The sequence below is a fragment of the Lycorma delicatula genome, chromosome 9 (genome assembly GCF_047948215.1).
Source record: "Lycorma delicatula isolate Av1 chromosome 9, ASM4794821v1, whole genome shotgun sequence".
NCBI lineage: Eukaryota > Metazoa > Arthropoda > Insecta > Hemiptera > Fulgoridae > Lycorma > Lycorma delicatula.
This window is the reverse complement of record NC_134463.1, coordinates 101,839,986-101,854,422: the sequence shown is the minus strand read 5'-3', so window position 1 is coordinate 101,854,422 and position 14,437 is coordinate 101,839,986.

Genomic DNA, 14,437 nt, shown 5'->3' with positions numbered 1-14,437 from the left:
GGATAAATATTTTCTGGAAAAAAGTTATTTATGTACATACACAACGCAGTCTATTTAGTACTTTGTCATACTGCTTAGATTTACTCGTTGCTCCACGTATTTTCGGTTAGTTTAATCGGGATGAAAAACAAATATATATATATATATAGAAGACGTTTGGTTACATAATACTGGAATAGCATTAAAAATGGGCGCTCTTCTCTTCTGTTTTTGATATACGTGTATTTGTAATAATCCAATTTGTGGGCCGGGGAGAAATATGTAGCAAAAAATTAATTGCCTATAAATAATAATTGCAGGAAGATGGTAGCGAGTAGTTGTAGGTGGTGGAAGAGATGGTAACTACGGTAAAGGGGTGGTGGTAGGTGGTCGGTTTAGATGGTCCTGAGGGGGGTGAGATTGTTGAACGGGGGTTGTTGTGCATTGATAAGGGTGGAATCAAGCAAAGGGGGGCTTGCTGAGACGGGGAAGTGGGTCCCAATATATCTCTAGCCAGCAACACGGTTGCTACGGCTGCTTGCAGCGATACCCAATGCCCATCCGTAAACGGGAATTTATGGCCCAACTTTTTCCCTACCTCTCTATCATTCTCTCTCTGTTTTTCGCCTAGTGTTTGGAAAAAATGAGAGAACCGGATCTTGTTTTGCACTTCCCTCTTCTATCTCTTTCCTTCTTTATTTCTCTTCTTTTCGCATTCTGTGTTCGATACAAGAGATATAGAGATAGAGGGTTGCGAGGATGATGGAGAAAGAGGAACAGTTAAATAAAAAAAAGTAAAAAACCAAAGAAAGAAAGAAAAAATACAACTTAATCCCATTTTGAACTATAGCTCTGGACTCGCCCGTTGAAATTAACCAGCCCTGCTTTCGGTCCTATCTTTCTTTACAAATTTTACTTTTATTTTCTTCCTTTTTTTTTTAACTTGCGGAATATATTTTAGAAACTCGAAATGTTGCCAGACCACGACTTCCTTCTTTTTTCTCTTTCACTTTTCCCCCAAAAAAAATATATATAAAAAACCCAAACAAAACTGCCAATTTTTTTTTTATTACTCTTTAATTATGTTTTTATTACCGATAAAATTTTATCATTTCGTTCAATCCTTAGTTAATTTATATTTACAGTTTTATGCTACAATTTTTGCTCGAATTATTTTACACTTTTACTTATCGCTAACCGTACAGTTAAATTAATTGAAAATGTGTGATCTGTTAACACTTTTTTCCTTTTTTATTCAAACTTAACTCATAATCGTGTAAGATTTGATTGTACTCGTATAATCGTGTTTGAAAAACATTTTTACATGTATATATATATATATATATATATATATATATATATATATAAATTAGTTTATTCATCTATGAATATTAACTAACAAAAATAATTAATTCTTAAGAGATAAAATTTAATTAATTTAGATTTAATTAATTTGAATTAAAACTGTATTTATACATTTTTATTAATCTTTACACTCCATTGAATTTCATTTTTATTAATTTTTTTGAATATTTTTCTTTCAATATTTAAGATCGATTATTTCATAGTGTTTTCGGTGTTTATCGCGAAGCTTACGGGTAATTTAAAAGTAAAATAATTATATAGCTATTATTTATCGCTATAATACGATTCATGTTAATTTTAAGTAGGCTTTGTGTTGTATTTGTTAATTGATATACGAGTAATTAGCTACAGTTTTAGGTCGTCTGAGAAATAGATCGTTCCTGAAAGTCGCATTACGAATATTAAGAATAACAAGTCCCTATGCCGTGCTTACTACGAAAACGATGGAACTAAGCGCTGGTATACTATTTCGTATTCTTCACTGAATTCGGTGTACAATTTTATATCGGCATACAAAGTAAATCAAAATTGAGGCGATATTCGTCCGAAATAATTAATTACACTTTTAATTTATTCTACACAGGAACTAACTGGATAATTAATATCATTATTTTCACGAAAAGCAATTATAGTTAGTACCTAAGGAGTATAAAGTCAGAATCCTGACCAAAATAATGACTAGGACAGATAATATAAAGTATACCCCTTTTTGCTATGAAGCAATGCACAATACAGGCTACATGTTCTCTGCTCGGTAAAAGGAAGATTTTGTTTTGGTTATACATCAAGGAACATAATCTTAGCGGAAGATTGAATTTATGCTAATTTTTAAAAATTTTATTGCTTTATATGGTCATTAAAAACAGCCTTTTTTTAAAAATATTTTTTGCAATTGTGTGCAATTTTTTAATCGACTTCAGTTTTGTTCAAACTTTAATATGCCATAGTAAACATGTCTAGGATCAAGAAAACACAAAGTTTTAAATGTTGGAAAGCAGTTTGGGACAGCGGTTGAGTCGTGCAAAATCAAAGTCCGCGCCTTGTTATCGATACTCTCATCAATTATCAGTTTTCTGAGTTATCGAGATCTGTTAAGGTGCTAATCGGTTCTGTGGAGAGAGGTTACGGTTAGAGTTAAGAAAGGTTAGGGATAAATCAACAAGATATGGCACCACCTCGTAGAACAGTTAGCCGAATTTATGTTTAAACTGAAATAAAGTCGCTACAGAGAGAGACTACACTACGTTTTTCGTGCTATTATCCGTGTCTACGACGGATTTTGCGAAAAGCGCCGTCAATAATCTTCAAAGGACCTCTCTCACGACTATTAAGTTAAGTTTATAGTTTATTCTTCTTTCCACAAAACTCTAACTGCTCTCTATAAAACGGGTAAGCATCTAAACAGGTTGCCGTAATTCACAAAAGTGATTGCTGATCGATTAGAGTATTGATAACGCAGCGCGGAGTCACTCGCTGTCCAAACATACTTTCCGACATTTAGTTTTTGGGTTTTCCTGATTCTTAGCATATCTACTGCGGTATATTAAAGTAAGAAAAAAATTTAACTGGATAATAATTTCTCAGAATTACTATATTGTTTGTTAGGAAAATTAAACAATTTAAAAATATATTTTATTATGGTTGTTTGATAGTAATAATTTTTAAGTTTTGATTTTTTGTAACAATAAGGGAATGGGTGTAATTTCAGGATCTGCAGATTCCGAAAATGTTCAGCGATATTTTTTACGAATTGCAAATATATTATGTTCAGATCTGGTTTTTAGTATTTTATTATGGTTTATAATAATTACAATTTAAACGTAACACTTCATTACTAAATAAATACTTGTATAGATTTTATAAATTTTCGAAATAATACTCTTAAAATGTAAAAAAAAAAAAATACTATGATGAAATTTAGTAATTTAGTTTTCTTCTTCGTTTTGTTAATTTTTTTTATTAATTTGGTACGTTTAAAAAACGTATGTTGTTCTTTTGGGGAAAGAAATTTGTCGTTGTCTTGTTCGTTAGATAACTAGTGTCGGTTTTGAATATTATGAAGTACTGGTTTGTTTAATCAGATTAATAGAGTCCAGTTAAATAAGTATACGTATAGTATATAATAATATGGTACTCTACATTTTACATTCTACGGTTTTACACTAGGTGAGGCGACCGCGAGTTAGAAAACATAAGATAACAAACAGTTATTTATTTACTATGTGCATATAATGGATCGGTTGTGTTTTTTTGGCCGGTTCAAATAAATTAAATGTATTCAAGGATTTTAGGCGTTTACTTGATTTATTCTATTTGTTATGTCATTATAAACTGGTTGTTCGTTTGCGTTTGTGTTCCTCTGTTTTGTCGGTTGTTGTGTCCTGTCTCCGTTTCACTTTACCTCAAACCGTATTCAACTCGAAGCAGAACAAACAATCTTTTTGCCGGGGTAAAAAAAAAAACACGATTAATTTTACAAGCACCTTTTCTTGCCCCTTTCATAAAATTATACACATATTTAAACACTATGCTTTAGTAGGTTTTTTAAGGAATTTTTTTAAATTAAATTTATTATGCTGCTTTAAATGTAATAAGATGCTATCGTGTAATTTTTTTTAGCTTAAAAAATATTATACAGAAGAAACGTATATGACTAGATAACATTTCATAATATTTTATTGTTAAATTCTGTATGGTAGCTATCTCCCCGTTATTTTATAAATATGTAATTTTTTTAAAAGAATTATTTACTTATTAAAGAAAATTATATTAATAAAACACGACTCATTTCTGAAGGGAATAAATTGAAAAAAAAGTAATCGGAATGATAGGTAAATTGATTTATTTATTTTTTGGTATTTATTTATTCGTTTAAATTGACTACAAGTACTTTAATCCAGTTGTAAAAACTTACAACGATCTTTTTAACTAGTAAAAAATATAAAGATTGAACGAAAATTAAACCCTCAATCATTCGGATAAAAACGGAGCCGTTCCTCAATAAACACGCTTCATAGAAGCCGCTTTCAAATAAATGTACTCGGAAGTGATTGCTGATACAGAAGGAATTCTATGATAGCGGAATAACTGTACTTCATACATTACTCCTGTACATCAAATGATTTGAAGATAATTCAATGGTGTATACAGTTTAGGCATTTTCTCTGATACGTAAAACGAAACTGTTTGTCGGATATAATTAAGCGTATTTAAATAAATGTTCTACATACGATTACTAATTAGTAACTTTGTTGTGAAAGAGTATTGGATTTAATAAAATAAAAAATGTTCAGTAGTAATCTTAATAAATTGCCATTCCACAGACTTCCATGACAATATGAAACATCTTAGACTTCATCTGGTGAAATATCCGAGTTTGAATTCCAGTCATCGGGTTTTGACATATTACGAATAGTTTCATTACATATTTCTAAGCATAAGTTTTAAGTTTACATAGTGAATTAAATATTTTATCTAAAAGAAATTTTAAAAAAACTCGGTACTAAGGAAAATATTGCTTATTTCATAGTGTAGGTTTTTGTATCGTATTTGATTACAGCGTATTTTTCATCGGCTAATATCTTCATAAAGCTTTTTTGAAATTAATTCTAACATCCAATTTGGTACTTTAAATGACATCGCCTGTAAAATTTATTAGAATTAATTTAAGTAATTTCTTTTTTTTATATATACATAGAAACATTTCAATAACTTTTACTCATTTCATTTATTTAAGTAAATTTTTTTTTTGTAATTTCTTTTTTTTTCACCTGACGTGAAGCATTGTAAAGAGATTATATTGGCGTCTGTTTAGTTATGGGGAGGGGATTTTTGCTATGGAGTGTTACCACTTACATGCCGAACTTAATATCGGCGGACGGCAACGGTAGCAGCTCAGATGTGAGCACAGTACACGTACGGGCTGGTACAGCGTCACTACCGCCGTGCAGATGACCATGACCGCGCAGTTCTCCCGCTATAGTGGCGCTGCGGCCCCAACAGTCTCAGGCTCCAATAAAAGAGCGTGCACGAGAGTGAATCTTGAATTAATCGTCGACCACCATCTGGAGATGACCAAGAAGAAGAAGAAGATAGAAGTTCCCTGGCCGCCTTAACGTGGGACCTCCCGACGAACGCCAACATTCCCGCCGGAGCAGCAGACCTGGCCAGTCCCGCCGAGGGAGATTTGGTTAGCTGGCATTTCTCCCGCCACCACCCCATTCGGTCGCCCTAGAGCATAGACCAAATGTACTGTGCCAATAAACGGCTACTGAGCCTCGAAACAGATTTGCGACCTCGTATCCTAATTGCTCCTAATGAGCTCCTATCTTGCGTGAGCGGTTAAGCTGGGCGCCGTACAGCACCCGCCTATGTGTCCCTACCGCTCACTTGTCACATTAAAACTAAATCGGGGAGGCGCACCCCTTGTTACAATTAAAACAATAAAAGTTACAATTTAAAAGACGGCAATTTAAGCCGCCACGCCTCGGTCGCTGTTTGCCAGCTAGTGTCTGTCCACCATTTAAGCACTTGGAGCTTTATTGGCTGATGGCAGCCATTATTTCTAGGAAGGTTTTCACCGACACGCTACAGGAATCAATAATTCCCCATTAAAATTAACTTAAATTACCGATGACGGTTGAACATCGCAACCTCATCGAGGAACTCCCACACGGTCCGACAATGCGGCTCACGCCACATTGACTCGCCGTTTATGAGCGGCCAGTTTTCCCCCTGACCTCTAAGTTCCAGGGTGGCCCGGTCTCTGGCCCCCCCAAGAGCAGGGCAGTCGAACATTAGGTGTTCGTTCGACTGGACCTCCCCACAGACGCACAACTCATCAGCCGCTAGGCGAAACCTGAACAGATATTGCATCAAATTCACGTGGTTGGTGAGCACTTGGGCACCCGCCGCCCTTAAAAATGAACTTGAGGCATACCATCCCCCCAGATCCTGTATAAATCTATACAGAGGTCTTCCCTTAGACGTGGTGTGCCATTCATGCTGCCATGTCTCCATCGCGAGGCCCCAAAGCCTCTTCCGCAGGCGGGAAATGGGCAACTGTTCGAAATTTAGACCCGGTGCATTGTGATCACCGTTCCGTTCCGGGTCTAGCATCTCCGCCGAGGGAGATGCTAGACCCGGACGCTACCTTCCCGCTCCAGATCGCCGGGCTTCAATCGCCCTGGCCGGCGGATTCAGCAGCAGGAGCCGGCCCAGCAGGAGAACCGCCTTGACCGTACCGCCTAACGCCGACCCGACACTATGGGGCTCTGGGGACCACCACTCCCACGCTGTAGTGGGGACCCAACTGCCGCTGAGGGGAAGCCGGGTCTGATTTTAATGGACGAGCTGCAACCCCCCGAATACAGCAAAATCGACTTCGCCGGAGATCAGCTTCCGGACCCAACAGCTTTTCTTAGAGCTAACTCAAAAAACGGCATTTTTCAGGGCTACCACAAGTTATAAATTACAACGAACCGTCGAAGCCAATCGACGACAACAGCCCTTCTCAGGGCTACCATAAGGTTATAAGGTGCCACGTGCCGTCGAAGCCATTCGGCGACAGGAAATACAAGCCTCTAGATAACGTAGTGAGGTAGTTATAAAAGGTTTCCGTAGCAACACCTCCTCCCTTTTCAAGATTGTCTATCCGAATATCGTCATTTTCATTATTATTAACCACTCCAAAATAATATCATACTGAAGTACCATTTTATATAGGGAAGTGACAAGTTTTTAATTTTATTTAGAATATTTAAAAAACATTTCCAATCAAAATGTCTTCAGTGGACACGATTCTGTTTATTATGTTTTTGGATATGAAAGGATAACCTCTGTTATAAGTGTTTCTTAATTCTCAGTAAAACGTCAAATATTAAAAAGCTCAAATAAAGCTTTAAATTATTGAATATCTCATAAAATGTGAAAAGAAACATTGAATTACGTATAGTATCTCATACGTAAATATTATAATTCCAGCACGGATTGAACTATTGTGTCATGTAAGGTAACTATTACTCGTGAGAATTTATTAAAATTTTAAGAATAAAGAAATCGTATATATTTATTTAAAATTAAGACTGTAGAAGAAACAGAAATCTTAATTGAGAATATCTAAAAATAGTTGTCAGTAATAATTCAAAAAATTGAAGTAGGTGTGAAGGAGAAAGATTAAAGTGAGAAAAAAATGTTTTATGTGAATGATTGAGTGAAAGTTTAATTAATTACTAGCAATTAAAAAGAGTGATATTCATTTTTAGATAGTATTATTATTTATTTCAAAGAAAAAAAGTTTCATAAATAAATAAATTATACATATTATGATAAATTAAGCGCATTAATTTTTTTTGTGTTAGTTACATTCATAAATCATTATTCGTAATAAAATTGTTTTAAGTCTCAGTATTAAATCGATTAGGATTTGGTTTGATTAATTATTATATTAATTTGTATAATCTTACGCTATAGGTCTATTATACTGTATTTAACAGGTGTTATGTTATAAAGTCATAAATCATTGGTCTTATAAAATTATAATTAACATAAATTTAGTTTAGGTAAATGGTGATAACGAGGTACCAATATTTTATGTTAATAGTATATATATTGCAATAATTATTAAAATTTATGCGTCTCAATTAACAACAGAAAATAAATATATAATTTTTTCTTAACAGAATTTAAATTATTAAACATTGTTATTAATTATTTATTTAACGTTACTTGATTGATATATAGTTATTTTTATTTACTCTACATATTTTATTTTCTACACTTTCTTTTTTAATGCTTTACTCCCGTAGCCTTTGCGTGGAAAAACCTTTGTGTTACGATCGTGATCAAAACAAAAATTAATACAAAATTAATAAATAAGAAGGAAATATGTTTTTATGAATAAAATTAATAATTACGAAAAAAATAAAAACAGTAGTAAGGTCTAATACAGCTGAAACGAAATCAGTAGCCTACATCAGAAAATAACAATTTTGATAGGATCGATTAAATTATATTTGAGTATACGCTGTTTGTTTCTTTATTATTTTGTTTTTAAAATTATTTAAACATTTATCCGCTTAATACTGACTAGAATGTAAATGGAGAAATGATGCATACTGCAGTGGGAAAGGATTATAGTCAGTTTTTATAGGTTGTAGCCTAGATGTTAATTTTGAGAATTTTATCTAAATTATTTTTTAAGAAAATTTACCTGTATGATTTTTACATTAGCGTATACAGCGTAAGTAATTCATCTTTGTACTGCTATTTCAAATGTTATCGTTATTTCATACATAGCCAATTTGGATTCAGAGGAGGACATTCTAACATTGAAGGATCGCAAAGAGTTGTTAATGTAATCACACAGTGTTTAGACGAAAGGAGAGTCTGCTCGGCGGCCTTCTTGGATGTGCAGCAAGCCTTTGTGAAGGGGTCTGGCTGCCTGGTCTGCTCCATAATTTGAAACGCAGTCTTCCTCAACCGTTCTGTATGTTTTAACGGAACTATCTCGATGGGCGATTCTCCCAGGTCCGATGGAGCGGTGAATTATCTGGATTCTTTGATATCAAATCAGGGGTTCTACAAGGCTCTCTCTTAAGAACAGTCCTGTACACGATTTTTACTGCTGATTTTCCAGCTCCGGACGAGGTCACCGTCGCCTCGCTTGCTGATCATACAGCGGTCCTGGCCGTTGAACTATGTTCCTTAGTCGGAACAGTATGTAAATACACGATCTGTGAAACCAAAAAAAAAATTATAAATAAGCCTTGGTATACTTCTAAGTTTACATTTAACATTTAAACAGCTCTATCAGTCTGAACGATAAATTATTTTTTCGAATCTTTTATATTTCGTTTTGTGTTTCTAAATTACTTTTAAAGTGTATCGAAATCGCTTAACCATTCATTTTTTTAAAAACAAGTGACGTTTGAAAATTTTATGTACACCTACGTGATTTCACATAAATATATTTTTGTTGTAGCTTATATTGAAGGTCAAGCTTATATTAAAAAATCTTATTGCGTTGCGATAAATAACTTTTACGTTGTTTTAAATGCGTCTTTATATATGATAATAATTCTATATATCAAAACGGTGAGGTAGAACTTAAGAGAAAAAAAAAATTGTTTTTGGGGAAAAATAAAAATTTCAATATTTAAAATCATAATAATTTACACTTTTTTAAAATTTTAATTTTATTGTCTTAAATTTTTATATGATGTAGCGTAGAATATTATTACTTGCTCTGTATCTTTGCCAAAATTTCTGAGATAATCTTATACCAGCAGTTGGTTTAGCTTATACGTTTTGAGTTATTAATCATAACATAGTATAGTGTTAGCTTGTTAACTGGACATGTACTTAATAAATAATAAAGGATTCACAGTATAATGTGATACACTGCCGGTAATGAAATATTCTAACCTTCCTCTCTTCCTCCTATTACACCACCATTCTCCTTTTCAAAGCCACCTCCTTGAACTCTCTTACTCTAGTTTTATCACTCCTTCTCTCTTATTCATTTAATTCCCTTCTCTATTTTTCTTTTACTAGCTGCACAGATGCATTTGCTTTTAGAATATAATCAACTTCTTAGTGTGTCTCTCGTGAACATTGTATTTCACTTGATTTCTTAATCTTTGGAGGAAAGTAAATTAAATTGTATTACCTTGGTATCGTAAATTAAATTTTACATTAAATTTATTTTAATTATAATCGTAGTATTTTAGTTTGCACTGACAACACAGACGAAAAATATATAATAAAAAATTTAATTGATATAGTTTTTTAAGTTATTTTAAAAACCCCCTAATATTTCATAATTTTGTTATAAAAATGTGTTTATTGTGATGTATGTATAAATATAATCCAAGAATTGAGTTAGTTAAACGTTTTTATTCGTACTTATGTCCAAAAACATTTAATCGCTTAGCAAGGGAATTTAAATTCACGGAAGACTAAAAGGTTTTCACTATTAATTTTCGAGTGGTTGTTGTCAATTGAAGTTGTAGAGAGTTTTTATTAATTGATTGGTCTGCGATTCTTGTTGGAATCTGTGACTCTGAAAGTTTCATATTTTTATTTATTTTTATCATTGTTTTTTTTTTCAATTTTATCTAGGATTAATTTCTTTTTCAATTGTATCACTATTCTTGTATTGTATTTACGGTTCACTAGTTTGGTTTTTTTAGTTCCGCAAGATTTGTATCGTGTAATTAATATTATACTCCGCTTGGAAATCCAAATTTGACCATTTTTAAATGAATAATTAGTTAACTATTTTACTCATTGAAAAATAATGGATGGTAGCCTCCAATACTGTTATTACTATAGGGATACTTCCACAAGATTATATAATAAATGTTTACCCTTATTTTTTTGCTTTTATTTTATATTGTTTGGTTGTATGTCTATTAAGCTTATGTTTTTAACTGTAAAGAATCTTATTTTGACCTGTAATCTGTTTATATTCTGTGTTATTATTATATAAAAATTCAGAACGATTTAGCAAGTGACAAATTCATTAGATGAAAATTTTAAATTGTTGTACTATTGTTTCTTATAGTTTAAATAAATTTTTACATTTTCCACTCTTTTATGTAGAAAATATTTTAATTCAGAAATTAACTGTTAATTTGCTGAAAATTTTTGAAACATTAAATTCAAAAAATAAATAAATTCATCAATATAAAAATTTTATAGAATGAAGTTTATGACGTTAGAGATAACAGTTTTATCTCTTTTATGGAATATCGGTTATGGAAGTTTTTTAAGTTAGTAAAAGATTTCTCCAAAACTTAATATTTAAATGCGTTTTATCACTATATTTAATTTACCGCTGAATCTATTACATACTTTTACTACTTAAAAACTTAACTGTAACAAAAACCTTATTTTTTGAACAGTTTTTCGGTTTATAGTGATTCTGAATTGATTTTTTTTGTTGTTTTAATATTGTTATTCGTCGGATGAAATGATTAATTAATTTATATTTCAAAATTTAATTGTAAAATTATTAAGGTTAATTAAATTAATAAGTAACTACGTTACTTCACGATTGTGAATGTATATATCATAGGAGGTATTGGAAATTTATTCAGTACATATCGGTTCAAGATCAAAAAACCAACTAAAAGTACACGATAAATGTTTATTTTTTCCAAAGAAAGGTTTTTCTTTGTTTAACCTCCGGGACCACCGTTAGGTACTGCTTCAGAGGATGAGATGGATGATTTTTACCGTGTGTGAAAATGCCATGCATGACCGGGATTCGAACCCGGGACCTCCGGATTCCAAAGAAAAGTTAAGTTTAAATAATTTTAAGTTTTGATTTAGAATTTGTACGCGTGTGTGTTAACTCCTGTTATCAAGACGTTTGTCGGTTGGAAATCTAATAAATTATTTTGTTACGTGAATATTTCTGATTTTCTGAATTTTAATAAAATGTTATTTATAACCTCGATCTTGATTCCAGAGTGCTACGTCATCTGTTCTATTTCTATGAGACGTTAAAAAAATACATGCCTCTTATTTCATTTTGTTCCACTAAAAATTGGGAGAAAACTGGAATAAATTTGTATTCAATAATTTATTCAGGTATTTTTTTAAATGCAGATGAGATGGTTGCGTATAAAAAATTAAAGGGGGTATCGAACTAGGTCAGGGTATCGAAAAGTAATCGATCTATTATTTCAATAGACTTTTGGAATCTATTTTGTTGATCCTCATAGATAAAATTATTATTAAGGTTTAATTTTTTATTTAGATTTCAGATCTTTCTGACTGGAGTTGTGATATAGGTTTATTTATACTGAACCGGTCATCGTGATTTACGTATCTAAATTACACTCGCTATTTACTGTTTCTTTTGAACCTCTTGAATTATAAAAAGTTCAGTTAAATTTTTTTGAAATGAAAGATTTTATGATAATATTGTTACGTGTTAAATATTTTCAGAAAATCAATGTTAAAAACGAACCAGAAACACTTTTGGTCAGAACACCTTTTTATTTATTAACTGCTCGAAAGTGTTCAGGTAATTATTAAAATAAAGAATATTGTGTATTATTAATTTAAATTTATCGATCGTATATCAATGTTTTTATACATTTCTACTGATGCGGTACGTTGTTTCAAATCATTTTTTGTTATACTTTGTAGCATTAGTTACGCTGACGTTTTGTAGAATCCAATGGCAATGTTGGATTTTAAAAAACCAACGTTAACGAGGAGAGCAGACGGCAATTGTTTTGCTATTTATTGAACCTATTTTTATTAGAGAAGTAAAGCAAATTAAATTTGAACAATTCTCTTTGTAGTTCACGCGCGTATTATTCAAATTCTAATTTTTCTTATATCGTATAGTTTCCTTCCGACTACGGACTGTGCCGCTGTCGCTTCTCTTGTCCATGATACGGCTATCCTAGCCGTCGTTGTTGACCCGACTCTAGCTTGAAGTAAATTATCTATATTTGACCAAATCAACGGATTGTCGTCTAGATTGAAGATATTAAAGGTTAATCAAGCGAAATCGAATCGTGTGACATTCGCAATGAGGAGTGGAGACTGCCCACGGCTCCGTCTCGATGGCGTTCTCATACTACATGCTCAAAGTGTACGACAGTCTTCATGTCGATCGTCGTTTGAAAACTGGATATTAAGTTTAAGGATATACTTCTTTCGCTACCCGACAAACAATTATTGGACTCGACGATCCTGATACCGATTTGATCCTACGGTATCCAGGTTTAGGTTTCAGCAAGCAGTGATAACGTCGAGATAATACGGCGATTCCAAAACAGATTACTGAGCAACATAACAGAGGCGCTTTGGTTTGTAATACACGAATATCTAGGTTTACCATATAGTCGAGAAAAAATATAGCGATTCGGTAGAAAATATGAATATGAAAAATATGGTAACTAAACAACTTCGTGAACTATTCAGCTATTATGCATCTAGGTAATAATGATGACGTTAGAAGGTTAAAAACGACTCGACGTGTTGGACCTTAGTGACTTTATGTGATTTTTGGTGGAATTGTCTCAAATTAGCGTTATCATATCTATATTTTACTTCTTTAATTTTAGTTCTTATTCTTTTATTATCAATTAAAATTTTATTTTAATTTTTTCTCTTCTTTATGAATTATTAAGGTTGTTTTTATTTTGTGTATAACTACTAGCGGCACTGTTCTCTGTCCTAACTTTACATTTTTACTTAAATTAAATGTTCTGTAAAGGAATATTTTAGATTGAATTTTTTGAGGAACTTCTATGAAAGCCTATCTGTATACATGTTCAGATACAGATATGATTGTATACGATTATATTTACTTACAGCTTTTGTAATAGTCTAACCGATTGTAAATTATGTTATGACAAAAAAAATTAAATACGATTAATTTTATTTGTTATTTTTCAATTTTCAATTTATTTTTGTATCGTTTTTAAAATGATTTTGTTATATAGATAATCTAACTTGAGTATATGTTATATAAACTATTAAAGTAGTCCTTAGCTGTGATTTTCTTTATTTCGTGGAAGATGCTAAAGAAAAATGAGAAAAAGTGTTTCATAAGGTGTTCTATTAACTGTTAATAAAGTGAGTGGAAATAATGGGAGGTAATAAAGGCCGTCGGTTAAGATGAGTGAATAAAGAAAATTGAGGTGAGACATGCTATACGTGTATCGGTCGTGTGTGTTTGTGTACGGCTACGGGTTCGTGTTTATAAGTATAGAGTGAAAAGGATTGTGCAGATGGGGGTACAAGACGGTTAATAGTACTACAGCAAGCAAGATCGTCGCGTGCCCTTTTGTCTGGGTTTTTGGATGATAGGGACAGGGGAGGAGAAACGACGACGGGTAGTGTAGTTTCTGGGGTCGGTTCTTATTTCTCTCTCAGTAGTTGATAAAGTGCCAAGTAAAATTTAATTATCATCATAAACCTAGTCGGGGGTGTTAGAGCATGGAGCTTATTGTGATTGCGGTCTATTTGTTAGCGGACATCCTTTTACTAGCTCCGAAAGCAAATATCCTCCCTTTCTACACTTCACCCGATCTTTTCTCCTCGCCCCTCCTAACTATAGCCATTC